Here is a 21,435-nt window from a genome sequence, read left to right as displayed (position 1 = left end):
GTGCTCGCCAGCAAGCCGAGGGACGTATCGTGCTCGCCAGCCATCCTAGGGACGTGCCGTGCCTGCAAGCCGTCCTAGGGACGTGTCGTGCTCGCCAGCCATCCGAGAGACGTGTCGTGCTCGCCAGCCGTATCCGCCCAGTTCGGCCGATCAATCGATTCAGAACGTCCGTCCATACCTTACATTGAGCTGCACGTGGGCCGAATGGCTTTCTGCGTGGTGGCGGGGCGATCGGAGCGTTGACTGAAGAAAAACGGGCTTCGGACGCTCCCTCGCTCCTCCGACAGGAGTACGGTCTCTGTTGGTCCATCGGACGCCTCCCACGGGGAGAGCACTCCTACGGACGCCTCTCGACACACGGGTGGGGCCAGCGCCCATTTGCGGTCATCGCAGTGGCGCGGAGCGGCGGCGCCGGCTGTAACCGAGCCTTCAGACGCCCGGCCGCGGCCCCGCTGCACATAAACAAACCCGGCCGGCAAGGCCAGCGCCGGCCGACAGGGCCGCTCGAACCGCGGGCGACGGCCGCCCGCTCGCCAGGCGAAGGCGCGGCCACCAGAGGGCGGCGCCGACTGTGGGCTCGTTTCTGACAATGCTTCTCAGAAAAATCTCTATTTTTATCCGGCTTTAGCCAGCACGAACCTTTGCCTGCAGCTGCAAGTTTATTTCCGCCGTCTTTGTTAGTTTCCGCCTTCAGAAATCGGGTCGCTCGACCGCGTGTACCTTGGTCGGCGGCAAAGTGAAGCCTCGGTGCAGCCTGGCGCAGCCTGATCCAGCTGGCCGTCTGACCACTCACCCGTTAGATCCTTTCCAGACGGCCGAGTAAAGGAAAACCGGGCCAGAGTCGGACCGTCGCTTTGGCGGCATTAACCAGGAGCAGAAAACAGGATGTTTGCTTAAAATCAGACGCCGTGACGCTCCATTTCTGTCTAATGAAACGTCCTGGAAATGTGCTTTGATCTTCTGTCAGCCGTCGAAGCGTTCTCCTACGTTTTGATTCGCGATTTCACTCTGATTCCGACATTACCGCCGGTATCTTGATCTTGCGATCAAGAAAAAATTGACCTTCTGACCTTAAACTGACCTTCGCGTGGACTTGGTCCTGGGCCACGACCCAGTAACGTCATGACCTCGAACAGCTACAGGTCCCCATGGTGGCAACACGCACCTGACGCCACCCCTAGCAGAGACTGTGACACGCCAGGAGGGCCGTCAGAGGTTGACAGTAAGACAGCTCGACGTTCCGAACCCGGCGGGCCCAGCCCAAGGTCACGCAGCAGCGGCAACATTTTCCACAGGCTCAGTTAAGCAAACATGGCGAGCAAATACGCGGCGTCGGTGCTGTGTGCTGATACCAGTCCAGCCGGCCCCGAACGCCTAACCTTGCCGGCGTGGCCGCCGTGGAGGTGGAGGGGGAGGGGAGGGGGAGGGGGAGCTCATTTGCACGGCTGTGCATGCACCGCCGGGTATCATGCAACGGCGTCGGTCGTCCATACACCACGTGTGCAAGGCGCGGAAACCGAGCCGGTTTCCGGGTTTACAGCACCATCTGGTGGTGCTTCGCGCTTGCAGCCTGGGGCTAGGGAGCCGTAGCCTGGAGCTGGGAAATCGCAGCCTGGAGCTGGGAGTCGGGGTCTGGAGCTGGGGAGTCGGGGGTCTGGAGCTGGGGAGCCAGGGTCTGGGCTGGGGAGTCGGGGTCTGGAGCTGGGGAGTCGGGGTCTGGAGCTGGGGAGTCGGGGTCTGGAGCTGGGGAGCCGGGGTCTGGGGCTGGGGAGCCGGGATCTGGAACTGGGGAGTCGCAGTCTGTGGCTAGGGAGTCGGGGTCTGGAGCTGGGGAGTCGGGGTCTGGAGCTGGGGAGTCGCAGTCTGTGGCTAGGGAGTCGGGGTCTGGAGCTGGGGAGTCGGGGTCTGGAGCTGGACAGCCGCAGTATTGAAGCTGATTGGCCTGAAGCGAGAGTGAGGAGCCAGGGCTGAGGCCACTAAGCAATTAAGCAGGAAACGGTGGTGGCATTTCAAGTCTGAAGTCGAGGTGGGATCGCAGAACAAAGAAGGTGGAACAGTGTGTGGCTCGTGTCCACAGGTCATGTGCGACAGCCGCATTAGCTTCATAACGAGACGAGAAGTGACCAGACAGCGAGCACAGGTATATCTTTTTGGCTATTGGACCACACAGCCCTGAAAACATATCCGCGCCCCGAGCAGAAGGGCGCTGAGGTATCCGGCTGGTAACCAGCCAAGAAAAAAAGAAGAAGAAAATATCTCCGCAGCTCCACCAGAGGCTCAGGTCCAATGGCATGCCAGTACGCAGAAGTCACCGTGACCGTGACGTGGCGTCAGCAGTGCCGTCACTGCGCCGGCCAGGCCTGCCCGTCGGGCCGTGTAGTGACGCCAGCGGAAGGTCGGACCGTGTAGTGACGTCACCTGACAGTCGGACCGGGTAGGACGTCACCTGACAGTCGGACCGAGTAGTGACGTCACCTGACGGTGGGACCGTGTAGTGACGTCAGCGGAAGGCCGGACCGTGCAGTGACGTCACCTGACAGTCGGACCGGGTAGTGACGTCACCTGACGGTGGGACCGAGTAGTGACGTCAGCGGAAGGTCGAACCGTTCAGTGACGTCACCTGACAGTCGGGCCGAGTAGTGACGTCACCTGATGCCGCCGGCTCCGAGGCGTCCTGACCTCGTGACCTTATCGGGCTGCAGGGCAGGGCGCCACCAAACGACAGCAGGGTAGCCCACGCCGTGTCGACAGGCGGGACGGGCCAGACCAGCGTAGCGTGTTTTTGCCGCCGCTCAATGACGAGGAGTCTTTCAGGTTGGCCCGTTTTTGTGTGCCTGTTGAGAGTCATTGAGGGGCTGGGCGACGTCGCATTCTGTTAGCAGGTGCTGGTTGACTCGGACAGTCTCGGGTCAACTGATTCGCTTTGAGCGTACATTGCGCAAGCCTCCGCGGCGTTCGCTGCCCGACAATGTTGTGCGCACTCCGGGCGACCGTACGGTGTACCCGCTCCCGTGAGCCCTGTCGCGGCGCGTCCTGCAGAAGCGCCCCGCTCCGACCGTGACTCCAGATACACACGCGGAGGAAAATCGGTTCGGTCGGCAATGAGGAGAATATTATCTTTAACTTGATGATGTATGCGGTGGAAGCTCTTTGTTTCAACTTAGACAAGGGTCCTGGTAAAAATATAAAGACGCTGTACGCAAAGCTTCATTCAAGTTTTTGAAGGGCCATTTAGTTAATATTTAGTATAACAGTGATTTATATATACTACTTACCCATAACGAACCTGTTTGTGATTCTCTACACGAAGTATTGCCGCAAATATCAAAATGGAAGAATATTTGCATTCATGTAGCGTGCTTTGAGCAAATTCCAACCGGGAGCTTAACTTCTTTTTTACGGCTTTACGGCGAATGGTTGTCCCAAAGCCTTTGAAGAATCCCAACGCAATCTTGCGCAGGATGCAATATGCATCGTTTATTAAATATTTCTTTTTTTGGATTCGAGGCGAGGGCATAACTGTGGTATCATAGATGGCCAAGATTTTTGTACTTATGTCTGCTATCAACTACAACGCACGTTCAATTGCAGGGCTCATTGCAAAAAAGGAATCGTATTGTCATTAGGGTTAAAAGATTAGCGTAACGAAAAAGAAACGTTACATGAGGTAACTATGCAGAAGGCTGTTGCATACTTTCCTGACTCGGTTAACATTTTTGTCTTGCCAAAAGTTTTCTGTTTACATTGTAGTAATTGGGTACGGTTTTGGCTAGAGCATGGCTGTGTGGCGTGAGATGGGCGAGGCATCAGCAAATACACGGAATTGGTTCATTCATTGCGGCAGCGTTTTAAACCACAGCGTAACATCCAGAAGCGAAACACGAAACTGACGATATTTCGGTCTGGCGGGATATTTTGGATCCTGCGAAGCTGTTTTCTTGGTATCAGAACCTTCTGTTCGTTCTGAAAAAATAAGCTAGAAACACATTTTGGAAATCTGCATCCGTTGCCCACCACAGCATCTCGGTATTTTTCGACGAAGACCGGGGGGGGGGGGGGACATTTACATTTGAACCGCGAATTTAGCTCCCCAGCAAGACCAATGACTAATGTGGGGATCAGCGATATTCGTTACAGCCAAAACAGAATTAACCATACATCAATCCGTAGATCGCTAACCTAGCGATCCAGAGGAATCATGTGGAGGATGGCGTGCCCCACCTCGCGGCGCGCTCTGAGACGGCGACATAGGGGAAGCGGACCGTGCAGGCACGCATCAAAACAAATCATAACTCCGTCACAAACTCTCAAGGATTTCAATATCTGACACCACTTCCTTCGTGACAATTCGTGGGTGATCTCCACCTAAAACAGCGACAGCCCCAGTGTTACCCTACCTTGCTGAATGATACGCTTTGGCAAGTGCTCCCCACACCAAATTTTGATGTAATGGTCATGACTGAACCACTTTCATATTAAAGCTACCGGTTCCACACGATTTGTCCTCAGCGCATCCACTCAGCCTTCCGCCAGCGCCCGGGCTGACCTCACCGTCAGTACCAGCGCCCGGGCTGACCTCACCGTCAGTACCAGCGCCCGGGCTGACCTCACCGTCAGTACCAGCGCCCGGGCTGACCTCACCGTCAATACCAGCGCCCGGGCTGACCTCACCGTCAGTACCAGCGCCCGGGCTGATCTCACCATCAGTACCAGCGCTCGGGCTGATCTCACCGCCAGTACCAGCGCCCGGGCTGACCTTACCGTCAGTACCAGCGTCCGGGCTGATCTCACCGTCAGTACCAGCGCTCACCTCTGTGGCAGAGGGCCGACGTCTCCGACAGCGCCAGCGCTTGCCTGGCCGCCAGCGACAGCCGTCGCAGCCAAACAAGGTCGTCGGCCCGCTCTGTGCCGTGCCGCGGCCGCACGGCAGCGGCCCCCGCCCGGCACCGCGCCGCGCGCCACCCGCGGCATCCGACCACCGACTGCGGCGCTGGCGTACGCGCCGAGCCGGTGCCCCCTCCCTCCGCCAGCGACGCCCCGCCCCCTGGCGCCGATTGGCTGCAACGAGGCCGCCGCGACACGCGCCGAGCACTTTGAAAAAATCGGCGCGTCCGCTGGCGGCCGCGGGTCACGCTAACAGGCCGCCGAAGGTCAGCCCCCGGCTGGGGAGGAGGCAGGGGGGGGGGGGGCGAACGTCAACGATCAGTGGTCACGTAATGGCAGGCGGGGCAACACTCCTCGGGGTGGCCAGGAAGTGCTCCGGGCTGAGTAAGCTACGGCTGCATTATGGAAATTGTGAGAATGGAGGAAGCGGTAGAACAGCTGAATTACGTCAAAACGGTCGCGTGCAGAATTTCTTGGGGAAGCTACATGATCCAAAAGTTCAGGGAAGATAATAAAATGGATTCAAGAGTCACAGCTAAAGCCAGTTCGGAAGAATGGAAGCATGCAGCATCTGCCATGATGTACCGAAAAAAGTATATGTACACATATGCACACATCTCTCTCCCTCTCTCTCTCTCTCCTCTCTCTTCCTCTCTCCCTCTCCCTCTTCCCTCTCCCACTTCTCCCTCTCCCTCTCCCCTCCCTCTCCTCCTCTCTCCTCTCTCTCCCTCCCCCCCTCTCTCTCTCTTCTTTCTCTTCTCTCCTCTCTTTCTCTCATCTCTCTCTCTCTCTCTCTCTCTCTCTCTCTCTCTCTCTCTCTCTCTCTCTCTCTCTCTCTCTCTCTCTCTCTCTCTCTCCCTCTCTACAGGCATGCATTTCACCCCATTCTCTCCCAGACGACAACCTGTCAACGTCAATGGCCTTAGCAATGACCATGCATCAGCCTGTTTCCCAACATTGGTTTCTGGTTCCCACTCATGAAAATGAGACCCTAATCCTAGTTCTGGCTGGTTCCTCTGTTTTTTTTTTGCCAACACATGAGTTTGGTTTTGTTTCCTGGTTCTCACTAGCTCTTTTTCGAGCATACGGCTCTCGCTTCTATCGCTTGCTTCACCATTACCAGACCTGATAGCTACCCAGGGGATTTTCACAAACAACTTCCTGGTTCAAACTGGTCCGGTCACAAACACCAGGCCCTGGTTCCTGGCTCCCGCTAGTTCCCTCACAAAGTCCGGAGCCTGGTTCCTGGTTCCCATGGGTTCACACTCACTCACACTAGATACCGGGGCTTGCTTCTGATTAGCGGGTTCGCAAACACCACTTCAGGCTACAACTTGACAACTACGTACCACTGAAGGCATATCGTCTGAAATGGAAGCAGTCATGTATTTGCTCTGTGCTGTTGAATATAAGGGTACCGTGTGGACACGCATCTGACAATAATTCCCGGTCAGATACTGTGTCCCTCTCGTTTCCTCACGGGCACACTGGATCTTGCTCATGCTAGATCTCTCTGTATAATTCCAGACCGGGTCTGGGTTCTTGGTGTCACCCTGCGCACATTTCAAGCCGTATCTTGATTATTTCGTGGTCTTAGCTTGATGCCAAGCTGGATCCTGGTTCTGGCTGTTTTCCTCAGCTCAGCACAGTGCATTGCTGGGCCCTTTGCTTTTGCTGGACTTACGGCTTGATTCGAAACTGGTTCCTGCCTTATTCCTGGTTCTGGGACCAGACATCATGAGTTCGTTCCTGGGAAGAAATCTTAGGAACCATTTACACGCTTGGCGGGGAGGTGTGTCAACAAATAACGCAACAATTATCACACAAAGTAGAAAGCAGCTCGCCAGTTGATGAACGCACTTTCGCTACGCAGAACGCAGGATGTGCATAATCGACCACATGTCGAACAAAACCCGGGACGACGAACATACCCTTGTGGAATCGAATGCAAAATTCATGGTCACAATGTGTAGAACACATTAGGGTTTCCACTTTTCAGCGATTTTTTTGATGATGCAAAAGAAAACCAATACTTGACTACGATGTCTTGGATGTCTAGGATGTCTTGTATTGTCTAGGATGAATACTTGACTATGATGAAACTTTGTGTGACATAAGCGCATTTGGGCAAAAGGGGGCAAGAAGGCAAATAAGGAAGAAGTACATATGCGACAAAAGTTCATATGGGACAGAAGTTTGTCAATAGGAAAAATGGCACCAGTTTGCTTGGGATAAAGCCACAGCTGACAACGCACGGATTGTCAGCCTCGGATTGTTCTGCAGCTACGTCCCAAACCGCTTGAGCTGGCGTTCTGAAACGTGGTACGACGTATATTAACTGAACTACGTAGATTTTACGCAAGCGATGAAAATATGAGCTCCCTTCATTGAACAGAGGCCATTCCAGAAACCGTTCGGAAGCCGAAGCCGAAGCCGCATGTCGGAGCACATCGCGGGCTGTTTGTGGCGAGTGTGACTTCCATGGTCCCTCGACTGCATCTGTGTTTGGCAGACGCGAGTTAGAACAACAGCATCAAAGCTGGTCATCTTAAGGTGACGTGTGATGCTGCGAACTGCCGAGGGACGATCCAAGAGCAACACGGAAGGGGTTTGTGCACCTGGCTGCTGTTCATATGAGACAGGTGAAACCACCTGCGGAAGCAATGTAACGCTAGTAGTAAATGCCATCGAAAACTCACAATTGCCAGAATGATACATGTAGTTAAAACATCATATCTATGAATAGCGAAGACGCATGCGCGGCTGAAAAAATGGCTCCACTTTTCTTCTTGTCTTGCCACTGGCATCGTCAGTGTCGACATTGGTAAAACTTCAGAAAAGTGCATAAGCATGAAACAGAGTGAGGTCCAGACAGGAGGTAAATATTCCGATGCCAGGATAACTTCGCGGTGGCCCTGATGTCTGTCACGCGAGATACCAATCATTAGGGGCGGAGCCAGGTAACATAAAGGGGCGTCACGTATTCTAATTTGGCAGCTGTCTTGTGTACGCCGGAACATAATGTGGTCACAGAAGTAATCACCACCTAAATCTTCAACATTGTCATCTTGTCATCATCCCATCCCTTCGCAAAAGTAACCAATCAACGAGTTATTGCACTTAAACCGACTTCATACCAGCAAGGAAAGTCTTAAAGGAAGCATGTCACCATTTTTGTACTTTTCACGTATCGCTGAATCTATTTTTCTATGTTGTGTATAATCTTTCTAAATAGCTCAGAACTTCGATTTGAAGAAGCCAACCATCCGGAAGAAATGTCATCTGGCTTCCTGCTCACCGCTTTGAACGTGGCACATTTAACTTGCTTTGCTCTTTCCAACGTGTGTGTTCTGTAATGTTTTAACATACTAATGTGCCAATATGTTTGCGTGATAAATGCCACGAAAGCTTGAAACCCTCTCATTAGACAACAGTATATGCAAACATGAAGCCTTCATCCCGCGAGCTCGACGAAACGTTTTGCTATGAATTTGATTTCTCCCCTGACTTATGACTTCTGATTTATGGCGCTGACTACAATCAGGCGCGCAGCCAGAGCCTCAGCAAGGGGGGGGGGGGCACAGGTTTGACAAAGGGCCCCCTGATATTAGAAGACCCTCCAAAAAAATTCCGGATACGGCCCATTTGTTAATAAGGGCATGCATGTCTGACATTTTTTTGTTTTTACCCTCTAGAACTGGACTAGAAGCCAGAAGCTACTGCGAGATCAGTACCGTCTGTAGTTTATTCAATAAACTGAAAAACACGCGCTAAGCGACTGCGTGAAATTAATAACCGACGCTCTTTATTTTACAATGACCAAGTGGGCTCTTTTCATGCCAATCAAATTGGAAACTACATAGTTTTTATCTGGGTTGCATAAAGATGTCAAGGACCCTGCGAAAATAGAATAAAGATCAAAATGAGTCAACAAAAAATTGTTAAAAAACGTTGACAGCGTAATCCGGACTCGAAAATAGTTTAAATTGGTATCATTATTACGGATTGACTGTGATGCAGTGACACTACCCAGTGCTATTTTTAGACTTAACTAGCCCTGAGGTTTCACTAAAGTATGCTTTGAAATATTCCCCAAAAGTGGGACAGTTCCGTTAAACTCCTGGTTTTAAGTGCTACGAGTTGGGAGTTCAAGTGCAGAATATAACCGACTTTCAGCATGCCAGGAGGTAATGGCCAAACACCGTTCTCAAGCAAGCATTGGCTGCATTTTTTAGTCGACGTTCCGAAGCTATGCTGATGACTACGTGTGTCACTCGCGACTACGAGCACAGCCGGAAAACGCCACTCAGTGCTATGAGAAGGAAAAAAGAATTGGATAATGTAGCTGACCAAACTTAATAAATCTTTCGTAATATCAGACAGGTAAAATTTACAATGCATGTGCAACAAATCACGCAATTAACCGTTTGTGATCCATCTCATCAGCCTCCTCGATTACGAATCCTGTAAGGTGATTTCAGTACCACCCTAAACGATTCTATGGGATCTTTGCAGCGAAGCACTTGAGTTGAGCCATTGTAATAGCACCAACCTGCAAGCCTAATGCCTGCTTTGCCATGCCAAAATGAAAACACTGCGGTTGGACAGCTCTTGGACGATGTCTAATGTTAGCACGGTTCTGAATTTAGGTGGCATTTAGTCGGCTCCGGGAGCAAAGCTGTCAGATCGCACTATACTCAGTCGGGGTCATCGGGACCTTTAAGCTTAACCGTCTGTGTTGTGCAGCCCTGGACCCAGTCGTACAGCCCAGTCCTTGTAAGGCAGTCTGCGTTGTACGGCCCTGGGCCCAGTCGTACAGCCCAGTCCTTGCACGGCAGTCTGTGATGTACGGCCCTGGACCCAGTCGTACAGCCCAGCCCTTGTACAGCCGCCCGTGTTGTACAGCCCTGGGCCCAGCCATACAGCCCAGTCCTTGTACGGCAGTCTGCGTTGTACGGCCCCGGGCTCAGTCGTACAGCCCAGCCTTTGTACAGCCGCCTGTGTTGTACGGCCCTTGAGCCAGTCGTACAGCTCAGCCCTTGCACAGCCGCCTGTGTTGTACAGCCCTTGGCATGCAGCGTGGATCGGCTGTTAGGACAAGGGGCTGGAATCGTTGCGTCTTCTGGTATCCTTTTATTGGCAAAGTGCGCTTAGATTCGGAAAATTTGCTGTCCTCCACGCACATGAGGTTTTTATCTGAGTTTTCTCATATTCTATACAGGCCATTGTTTGTTAACGAAGTTTAAATGGGGCTTCACAAGCTACCCAAGGTTGGGTATTTTCAACATAAGGGTTCAAAATGCCAGACGGGAGGCGCTGAGGGCCTTTGCTGTGCACTACAATTGATTGTTATTATTGTCTGTGATTGCTTTTGATTGTATAAGTACATCACTGTGCACAATTTTGATTGAAATAGACACCTTTTCACTGCACACATGGTGCAATGCGATATTGGCTGCTTTGAAGCCCATTCGTTCGTACCAAACCCTTCATACAAGAGTGCGATAGTTCTGTTGGTTGTTTGCGAAGTTAAGCACGCGTGCGCGGCTTTACATTTGATCATCAATATCGCAATGCATGAATAGTATTTGTCAAGTGGCATAAAACCACTTAAACAAGTTATTTGCCAAGGAAAATCAAATATGCTAATGTAGCTGGACAAATGTGCACCACTACTGCAGTTCACGTACCATTGATGTTGCATTAGCTTCAGCCATGACATTCTAACCCCATCTGTATGCGATGAATTTCGTCTCAACTCCAGTGACAACCAATTGGGGCTGCGTTGCTTTATGTTGCATGGGTGCCACTGGTGGTATTATGGCCAGGGGCGTCCCAGGGGACAAGGTGGGAAGTTGTCCCCTCTGCGGGCAGGCAGGGGAACAGGCAGTATGAGCAGGATTTTGCAACTCAAAATTTAGAGGTCTTTTTTGCTAAAATTAAAAGTTTTGCAGCTCCACATAAATTACCAAGGTTCAGAGTAGCGAGACCTCCATAACTAAGCCAAGGGGTGCTAAATCAGATTGAGCAGACCTTTTTCTGCAACGAGGGCTTGCTTTCCCGACCATAACACCACATTTGTGAATCTGGTAGCCCACGCTCTAGATAAGGGAGCCACATTTTGCATTAAAACGGCTCTTTGACTGATTCGGGAGACCCCGTCGTTAACTGGGAAGCCCTAGCCTGGAACAGGTGGCCTATCTCATGCATCAGATGGCCTTAGTTCCGGATCAGGACGCCCTTTTTTGGGAAAATGCGGCCATTTGCTGAATTTTGAGGCCCTTTCAAGGCCATTGGAGATAAGGAGCGTGCCAAATGCACCGCAGACCATTTATCCACCGAATGATGTGTGAAGGTTGTGTGATGTGTGGTGGTCTGTCTTACCTGCCTGAAAGGAATAACAATTTGAAGCTCATTGAGGCTTTCCCATTCTGACAGTCTTTTTCATGCAGCTGCATAATTGGTCGTGGAAGCTATGAACCCATCCCATAATGCATTACTTTACCGACCTATTTCTTTAGCTTTGATGTATGCTTCTACGCTGGGCAGCTCTGCCGCCAAAGCGCGTCTCATTTTGACGTTTGGCTTCCTTTCGGCACATTACTTCTCTCTCCTTGTTTGGGCTCACTCTCCGGCGCCTGGTGTTTTGCGGCCGGAGACTGTGGTCTATGCAGGATAGAGAGCGGCTGATGACCTCAGCCTTCCGATGACGTCATCGGAGCTCTGTCAGCGATCTGCCAGACCGTGCAAGACGTGGCTGGCAAAACTGCCATCTCGAGCCGGGGAGCTGCCAGACGAGCGATAACGGGCCCGATTTCCCTGGCCGCCAGGGGCCGCTCACGCTGCGCGCGTCACGTGAGCCCAGATTGTGATTGGTGGCTCTGGCCGGCGCTGTCTCTGCCAATTGACTAGCGGCAGACCTTGTTGCCTGTGACTGCTTACTTCCTGTGGTCTTGCAGTCACGAGGTATCAGTGACAAGCAATCGGGAGATCCATTCAGACCTCTTTGATCATAGCGAGCACTTGTCCGGGATTGGGCGTTGTGGGAGATTTGACACAGCTAACATTGCTGCGTGTGCAAGCTCAAACAACAGCCAGACTCATTGCAAACAATAGCCCTGCAAGAGCATCACGAAATCAAATGGTAGTGCGTGTAGGTATTGGATGATTTTTACAGGAATAGATTCAAGGTTGCTGACCGAACACAAGCTCTTTATACATAGCTGCAAATGCATCTGTCCTCTGTCGACCCCTAAATAATGTCAAAAGCTAGCACAACATGCGACAGTGGCAGCTCACTTGTCTCAGTACAGCATGGTCTTTTGCGATGTTTTTTCCCGATGGGGTCCAGAAAGGTAAAGCAAACATGACGGGCCAGTCAGAGTTGAACCAAAGTTGTCCCATGCATGAATCGACGCAGTGGTTGTGTTTTAGGGCGTTATGTAAACGTAATACATGCAGCGGGGTCAGTGCTTGGGATTACGAAAGGTTTCACAAGCTGCCGGATATGGGCGACATCGTTTCCTGGTTGGGCACAGGGTTGGAATGTCTAGACGCACCATAAGCAATTCAGGTTTAAGGCGATTTGTCTACGATCGAGCACAATGCCTCTTATCGATGTGGTGGTCTGGTAACTCTGGAACTGCATTCGACTCCATTTCAGTTTATCGTTTTTCGGGACGGGTTGAGCTCGAAAAGATGGCTGAGGGTGTCGTCTGTGCATGCTCCGCCCAGCAACACGCGACACAAGGCATACTGATCGTTAGTGACCAGCATAAGTCAACACTTAAGTAAAAAAAAACTTCGCGGGCCATCAGTAATCATCTGGTAACAAAGTGCATCCTCAATAGACAACAAGCCAACCACCAGGTGGGCAGGGTATATCATTAAGGTGGGTAAACATTAATACAAGAAGTAGCATGCTATACAATAGCAAGCCTGGAAATGATGGGGTGCGAAAGTGATATATTGTTGTCTTCTTTGTCTCACGAGGGGAAGTTTCTGAGTTGCATTAACCACCACAGTTCGTTTAATTGCAGTTGAACGCAATGGTCGGCGGAAATAGCTGCTGCACCTCCCATTGCATCATTGACCAGCGTCGGTAAACAAACGGGCTCGGACCATTTGTCCCAGCGTGACGCGGCCCAGGCCAGCTCAGCGGCACCGAAGGCGTCTCACAGCCCCGCCTAGCGTCGCCTCTGGGCATGGGCGGTCCGGGTCGGCCGGTCGACATCAGGTCAGGTCGACGTCGGATCAGACCGGGATCAGATCAGGCCAAAACCTCGTGCCGGGCGACCCAGTTCAGGTCAAAGCCTGAACAGGGGCAGTCCAGATCGGCCGGTCGACATCAGGTCAGGTCAAGATCGAATCAGACCAGGATCAGATCAGGTCACGGGCTCCCCCCGTGCGGTCCGCAGCGGTCCCTAGCCGTTCGTCAGCCGGTGTGACGCTGGGGGGGCGGGGGGGGGGGGGGGGGGGGGCGGGGGGGGGGGGGCGGGGGGGGGGGGCTGAGCGGCCTGGCTACACGCCTCAGCTATCCTCACGCTCCTCTGTCGCCGCCGGTTGGCTGGAGGCGGCGAATGTAGCGCGGGTGCAAGGATGCGCGGACGTCGCCTCCCCCATGCTTGCGGCGGGCTCAAAGATCGGAAGCGCGCAGAAACCAACTGTCCCAGATAAGCGTCCTTCGTCAAACTGGGTTAAAGGGATGCAACAAGTCATCACCACTAGCGAGCCAAACGTCCCCAAAGCGAACCAGATATTCCCGTTATAATCCAGTGCACTTGAGCGATGCACCTGGGCTTGGCGTGGCTAGCAGAGAGCTTAGAAACACTCGTGGCAAATGGCGGGTTCTCCACACAAGACCACGGTGCGTATATAGGGTGTCAAGGAGCTCCTCAGTTTCGGGCATGCTGGCATGTGGATGACCATGAACATGTTCGTGTTTTCAGACTCCGAAGGTGCGTGTCATGCCATCAAAATCGAGCCGACAAGACACCGTAGGCGGCCAGACCTGCACCTCTTCAAACGTTGTTTTTTGTGTATGAAGCCGGTCAGTGTCGACATCTGCACCGGCTACGCTCACGGGGCGTCACCAGCTGCATGCCGCTCCCTTCTTGAGCTCAGGTCTTACAGTAGTAGTATCCCGCTGCCAAGGTTTGGCCACTGCCCACCTTTCTTGCAACGGCTGGGGCATGAAGGGCCGCTCAGAAATTACGTAACACATTTTTGTCCTTCACAACCCTTCCCTGGTTATGCACTGGTCACACCGAGCAAGAACCCACTCCCCTGATTACGCTGTTAAAACAGTTTTGTTTGTTCATCATGATTAGCAAGTCCACTTGAGCGTAACACTGCGCTGTCCATGGCGCCCATCCTCCTTGTGCTTCGGTTACGCTTCATTAGAAGTTCTCTCCCACCTTTATGCGTCACGTGATTTCCTGACGACTCCTAAAAGCGCAAGCGAAGCGCACAAACGGCTCGGACATTGGAGCCAGGCGTGATGTTCTGCTCTGTAGGACCGTCAGGAGAGGAGGGGCACTGCCACTGTCCGCCATGATGTTCTGCTCTGCAGGACCGTCAGGAGAGGAGGGGCACCGCCACTGTCCGCCGTGATGTTCTGCTCTGCAGGACCGTCAGGAGAGGAGGGGCACCGCCACTGTCCGCCATGATGTTCTGCTCTGTAGGACCGTCAGGAGAGGAGGGGCACCGCCACTGTCCTCCATGATGTTCTGCTCTGTAGGACCGTCAGGAGAGGAGGGGCACCGCCACTGTCCGCCATAATGTTCTGCTCTGTAGGACCGTCAGGAGAGGAGGGGCACCGCCACTGTCCTCCATGATGCTCTGCTCTGTAGGACCGTCAGGAGAGGAGGGGCACTGGCACTGTCCGCCGCAGCCTTTTTGTGGAGTTTAACGTCAATCCTATAATATCGCGTGGAAAGCACGGCCCCTAAAATGGGCTTTTGTCTCCCATTTTCCTGTCACTCCTGCAACGATATGCTAATTTAATTTCCCGTGCACACATCATCTAATAACCATCATTATTTACTATGCTACGGAACAATACCACTATTGTCCCAAACGTAGGGAGGATGGGTCAACTCATAATGACCTCACGCCTATTATATAGGTGATGACGATCTTGACTGCCAAATGGGGCGAAAGTTTCTCTTTCGCATAAACAGCCAGACTGCCAAATCCCCCCCCCCCAACCCGACCCCTCAACAACCCACCTGCGGGGACTGTCCCCTCTCCCTCCCCCACCTCAACAACCCACCTGCGGGGACTGTCCCCTCTCCCTCCCCCACCTCAACAACCCACCTGCGGGGACTGTCCCCTCTCCCTCCCCCACCTCAACAACCCACCTGCGGGGACTGTCCCCTCTCCCTCCCCCACCTCAACAACCCACCTGCGGGGACTGTCCCCTCTCCCTCCCCCACCTCAACAACGCGCCTGCGGAGACTGTCCCCTCTCCCTCCCCCACCTCAACAACCCACCTGCGGGGACTGTCCCCTCTCCCTCCCCCACCTCAACAACCCGCCTGCGGGGACACTCGTGACTAGACCCAGGCCTCGCTGCGGGCTGCAGGAGCACTGAAACCAGCAGGGCATAGGAATGGTCCACAACTTGTAGGGCCTGAATGTGTTTCAATCCAACCTCTCCACGCAATGCAATAGGGATAATACAATAACTACCACGAAACGTCACAGTGCCAAGGTCCCTGTCCTTCGTTGGCTCCCACGTCCGTGTACTCATGTCCAGGCTCACGCTCCTCCGCCGGTTACAGAGCAGGCGCATAGCCTTGCAATCTTTCCTGGTGGCTGAGCGGGGACAAATATCCGAACGCACACCAGCGACAGAATCCCTCTGCACTTCAGCCCCCTTCGCTGTCGATGGAGACCGACTCACCTGTCGTCCGCTGCTCGGCCCCGGCCCCTGCTGCAGGGCCGCGCGGCGCGTCCCCGCCGAACCCGGCCGGCCTGCTCGCCGGGGCGCCTCCCCCGCTGAGCGGCCAACGGCGGCCGGCCGCGGTGGCGCGCGTCCCCGCCACCGGCCGACCGCTCCACGCTACTGCGGCGTGCGGCGGCGCAGCGGCGTCGGCGGCGCGCGCGCGCGCGCATGAGGCCCTGCAGGCGCGGCGCCGGACCGATGCAGCCGCAGCGGCCGGGCGGCGGTCGGCCGCCACCGCCGCCGCTGCCGCCGCCGGCCACGGCCGCGCGGTGGCCTTGGCTCCGGCGGCCGCGTGTCGGTTGCAGGAGTATGGGCGTGGGCACAGTGGAAGTGCGGTCTCGATACGCTCAGACCTCGTCCCTGCTACCGCACGCTGCTGCGCTCATATATCCTTTTTTTTGTTTGAGACGTGCGCAACGATGTGCGTAGCGCTTGCCGCTAACGCTGTCTTGTCATGAACAGCCAGCGACAATAACGATATGGCAAGTCTGCTAATTTTAGATTATGTAGTTATCGTGTGTTGTGACAACACATCTACGATTTTATAGCCTACACACACACACACACACACACCACACACACACCACACACACACACACACACACACGTACACATACACTATATATATATATATATATATATATATATATATATATCATATCATATGCTGATATGATGATGATGATAAAATTATCACATCAAGCCATATTGGCCACAGCATCGACCGAAAATTGAACTCTGTACGCCCACGGGTAGGGATGAATACGATGTCCTAACCGGAGCAATTGGCCACGCTTTCCTCATTTTTTGAGTTCCTTTAATCTATCAGTGCACGTAGCCGGACAACGCACGAGGAACGCACTCATTTGTCACGCACTAGGATCCCAGCCCTGGATAAGCAGCGCCTGCTGCTGACTATGTCGCCGCAGCGTGGTGGTCAGAGTTGTTGGGTAAATTCGTCTTAGCCAGAGACGCGTCAAGTGCGAGGGGGAGGACGCGTGGCTCACGCCCTTCCTTATTAAATGTAGCGACTCTGGGCATCGGGAAAGCATGAGACAAGAACATCCAAAGGGTGCTTACGTCCACATTGTGCACACACAGCACGCCACGTCAGTTCAGGTCACCAGCACGTCACGGCATGACACCAGGTCAGGCTAGGTTACAAGTGCATCACGACACGACACCAGGTCAGGTCAGGTCACTAGCACGTCACGGAATGATACCAGGTCCGGTCAGGTCACCAGCACGACACGACATGGCACCAGGTCAGGTCATCAGAACGTCAGGCCATGACACCATGTCTGGTCAGGTCACCGGCACGCCACGACATGACACCAAGTCAGGGGTGTCTTTCTGAGGTGCAGTTCACCAGGTCTGAGATGTAATTTCACAGAATAAGTTTGGTGGGCTTTGCAGGGTGACGACTAAACGTAGTCCCAAAATCCCCAAACGAGCAAGTTTTCCGAATCGACCCATTTTCTTCGTAAAATTGGGGCTTGAGATCCTCCCTCCCGACTGAACAGGAAACCCCACCCCTACCGTACCACGTGCAGCCATGGTACGTCACGTGCGGTTAGGCACCGAACGGCGTCAAACCGCTTAGCCACGAGCTAGGAATTCGGAGCACAGCAACATAAGATAGGGGACGTAGTACGATACATTGTGCTGCCGATATGTAGAGGTCTCGCCAATGAATGCTCCTGTCATCCTGGCGAGGGCCTGCGGACGTCGCCCCTCCCCCCCCCCCCCCGTCCCCCCTCAGAAATGTTCGGTGTGCGCACCTGGCGACAGCCTGTTTGCCCCATCACACTGCTTCCATATGGTCACGAAAGTCACGGCTTTGAGAGCATCAATCCCAATCTTGGAGTATAACGAGGACATTTGTCTTTGGCTATGGTAATGGATGGCACGGATCGAGTGGTTAGGAATGCAATCATTCCTGAGCCTCTAATGCTTGAGAACATACAGAGTATTTTACTGAAATAGTTAAAACACGTGACACGCAACCCATGCTTTGACTGTAGATGACAAATTAAGAGCTTTACATCTTACATTTCATTTTATCTTTAACAGCTGGATGACACAATTCATTGTTTTATTGGGCTCGAGCCTTAAGCCACGGCGACTACCACATCTTGTTTGCGATTCCGATATCACACCAGTTATGAGTTTATGTACTGAAAAAAAGGACTCGCAACATACCGGTAGAACGCCTTGGGCGGCGCGCCACGAGCTAGGCTGTGAAATTGTCTGTGAAATGTGAAACACCTGTGAAATTGTCTGTGTAAATCATATGCATGATGTCTTATGGAGCGAGACACCTTCTGAACCCGATACCAATAAGTTTGAGCTTTTCTGTTGAAATTTTGTGGCAAACCATTGAAGAGAATTTGACAGACGGAGGTGCGCTAACAAAAAATCGTGTGCTTATCCGCGAATTGCACTGCTGGAAAATCGACCGGCTTGGCCTGTTAAAGTTCGCCCATTTTAAAGCACGACTCCGTGAATTCCGTGACCTACGCTTTTGGAATTTGTAACCAAACATATCCGAATCAGCAATATTTCAGTTGGACATTGATTTCAATTAACAGAGCTCCGCACCAGTGTAAGTTGCATGCCCACATATCTCTCGATCGAGTTTTGATCCATGTTCTTCGGGTTTTCACAAGTTGCAAACTACCTTGCACATGTTTATCAAATCGTTGAGGTAGAAGCTTGGTGTGTTGCAACGCTACAGTAAAATCCCGTCCAATCAAACATTTCGCGTGTTCATGCCTAGTAATTTAAACAATGGAGCGTTTTTAGGACAGCGCTCTATGCTACTGAAAGCTGCATTAGCTTGCATTCAGTGGCTGCACAAATATTAGCTCCCAAAAAGCGTGGTAACCGAGCCAGGCCGGTGCGGCCGAGGCGGACTTGCCTGGGCTGAGCTGGGATTGGCCGGGTTGGGCTGGGCTGGGTTGGGTCGGGATTGGAGGCTCGAGTTAAAAATGTTTCCATACTTCAAGTGGGACACGTTCGGTCTTCGCCGTCGCCCGTAACCAAGAGGCACTCTTAAACACAGATGGTAGCAGCAGGTGGGACATATTTCAATATTAATCCACAACGTGCTATATGTATATATATATATATATATATATATATATATATATATATATATATATATATATATGATCTCAACACGTGGACTTAATGTGGAAAGCTCGGGAATAAACCCTCGCCCTGGCTTACCGTTTTTCATAGCGCCGACTGAAAGGGGGGCCGTCGATGCGGCCTCCTGACGTTTTCGTAATACGAAAGATAAGAGCTTAGCGGTAAACATCAGTGGAATGATCTCAAAGAGATTTCACGATCTGTAACAATTTGTCTGCTTCTTGCTAAAATATTAACTCTATTATGCTAGGTCAAGGATCAAATTCCCTCAAATCGCACATTTCAGCTCTATAGCCCCATACATACGAGACCATGCCTTGCAGCGGCACCAAACCTAAACAGACGTGTTCTTTTTTAGATTTTGAGTGCAATCGTGCATAGTTTTAGAGCTTTTGACCGCACGTTTTGATGCATGACTCCGTTAATGTAGCAATGTCGGCCCGTCGCGTGCGATCCGGTACCGTCTGTTGTCGCCTGCCATCCGCGGCGGACGTAGATCGCCGCGCAGTATTCCTCAAAAACTGCCGCTGCTCCGACGACAGGAATGCTAGGGACACGTTTTTTAATCAAAACATGTGCAATGGATGCCCTATCAACTGCTGAAAATTTGGGCACGATGGCACGATACACTAGAGGGGTATAAAAAACCTTAGGGGAGTAGAGAATCGCCCTCCCCCCATCGCCCCCGCCCCTTATCAGGACGAAGGTTAAGGCATTAATTGCTCATATCAGGCATGACATGCGTTTTAGCAACATACGACTTTGTTTCGGAAAAAATCTGCCACATCCGAAAAGTGGTATCAGAAATGGACAAAAGCGATTTCTTACACTCAAGACTCGTCAAGATATGCATTAACAATGTGCTGTTTCTAGGCATCAAAATTGGTCAACATTTCCTCCAGAGGACAATATTCCGTGAACCCTGAATAGGCATACAACGACAATGCTAATCAAATCGCTCTTCAGCGCTATTTTGCGTGCGTGAGTAGGCTGAAATTTTAAGTCGGTTTTTACCTAGTTGTTCGGTTGCACCTCCAGAATACCGGTTGACAAGGTGCACGTCTATTTTTGAAGATTTTTAGTTTTGTTAACTCAGCTTGAGCACCTAAATGTTTCTTTGATCATAAGGGCGGACTTCTTTCGGTTGGAACACTTTGGAATGCCAGAGGCCTGCTATGTCAGGTCTGCCCCAAGGAAGGACCCACATCTAAGGCACCCAACCGTTTCCAATGTTCCGTTAGTATGTATTCCGTTAGTATTCCGTTAGTATTCCCCCTTATCAACCTAAGATTGCTGTGTTTAGATACGTAACCTGAAATGCATAAATGCTCGTGAGGAGAAAATTTTTCATGGTTTGAGAAATGTGTCAGCACCCCGTTCGTTTTTAAGATTTAGTCCAAGGGATTTGATTGGATGAAATGCTGAGACCAGAGCCCACGTTAATTAGGGATTCTTGCGTGGGCCTGGGTCTCCACCACCCGATAGTAAAATCCAGGTCAACGGAAGAATTTGGTGGCGAAAGGTTTTCGTGCCGCAATGTTGAGCGTGGTCCTTCATGCCCTCTGAAGTTAGCTAACCTTTAGCGCAGTCGCTGCCAACGGACGCAGACCATCTCATTCAAGGGAAATAGCAAGCGTCTGAAGTGACTCGAACCCACACCAACACGGGTGGGCGAGGATCAGAAGGTGATCGCTCACACCAACTCGCTACTGGGACTGACAAGGCTCGGGCTTTGTCCCAAGCTTCGGAGCTAAGCGTGAAGATCAGCATCCCTTATGCGTCGTAGGTGTTGACCTTCATCCTGGTGACCTTGCATACTCAACACATCATTTTGAAAAGGGGGCGATATATTTTTCGTGTTGCCCGTTACGGCCTACTGTTAAGCTCAAAGCTCGAAGCTTGTGAAGGACCTACGGAAGACTCTTTCTGTGATTCACTCCATTGAACGTGACTTTGCCAGTCCAGCTTTAATGCAGAACAAGTTCATACATGGGTGACCAACATCAAAACGGTTGAGTCAAAGCAATGCAGAATTGAGCGTCTTTAACACGCTTTGAGATGCTGTACACCACAACCTCGAGAAATACATGACATTTTCGCAAAAACCGTTGGAAAACAGAGCGACAAAGCTGGAGTCATGACGAAATCCTCACCATTTGTACGTTTAAGACCAACATTGCGGAAATTAGATGCCAAAAATAGTTGATGTCAACTAAGAAGTGGTCTACTAAGCTGAGTGGGGCGAGAACAAAGCACGTCACGAATGTCTATTAACACATCAAGTAACAAAGCAAACTGAATGTCAAATGGATTCCTGCTCGTAAAAGGAGCATCAAAGTAGATGTAAGTGCCAGGCAGATCTCTAATGCGATAATACCCTACACTGTTTCTTAGAAACAGCTGACCGGAACATCGATGAAGACGCAGGTGACCAGGTACACTTCATTACGC

The sequence above is a fragment of the Pollicipes pollicipes genome, unplaced genomic scaffold (genome assembly GCF_011947565.3).
Source record: "Pollicipes pollicipes isolate AB1234 unplaced genomic scaffold, Ppol_2.1 Scaffold_6138;HRSCAF=7277_pilon_pilon_pilon, whole genome shotgun sequence".
NCBI lineage: Eukaryota > Metazoa > Arthropoda > Thecostraca > Pollicipedomorpha > Pollicipedidae > Pollicipes > Pollicipes pollicipes.
This window is presented reverse-complemented; position numbering follows the sequence as displayed.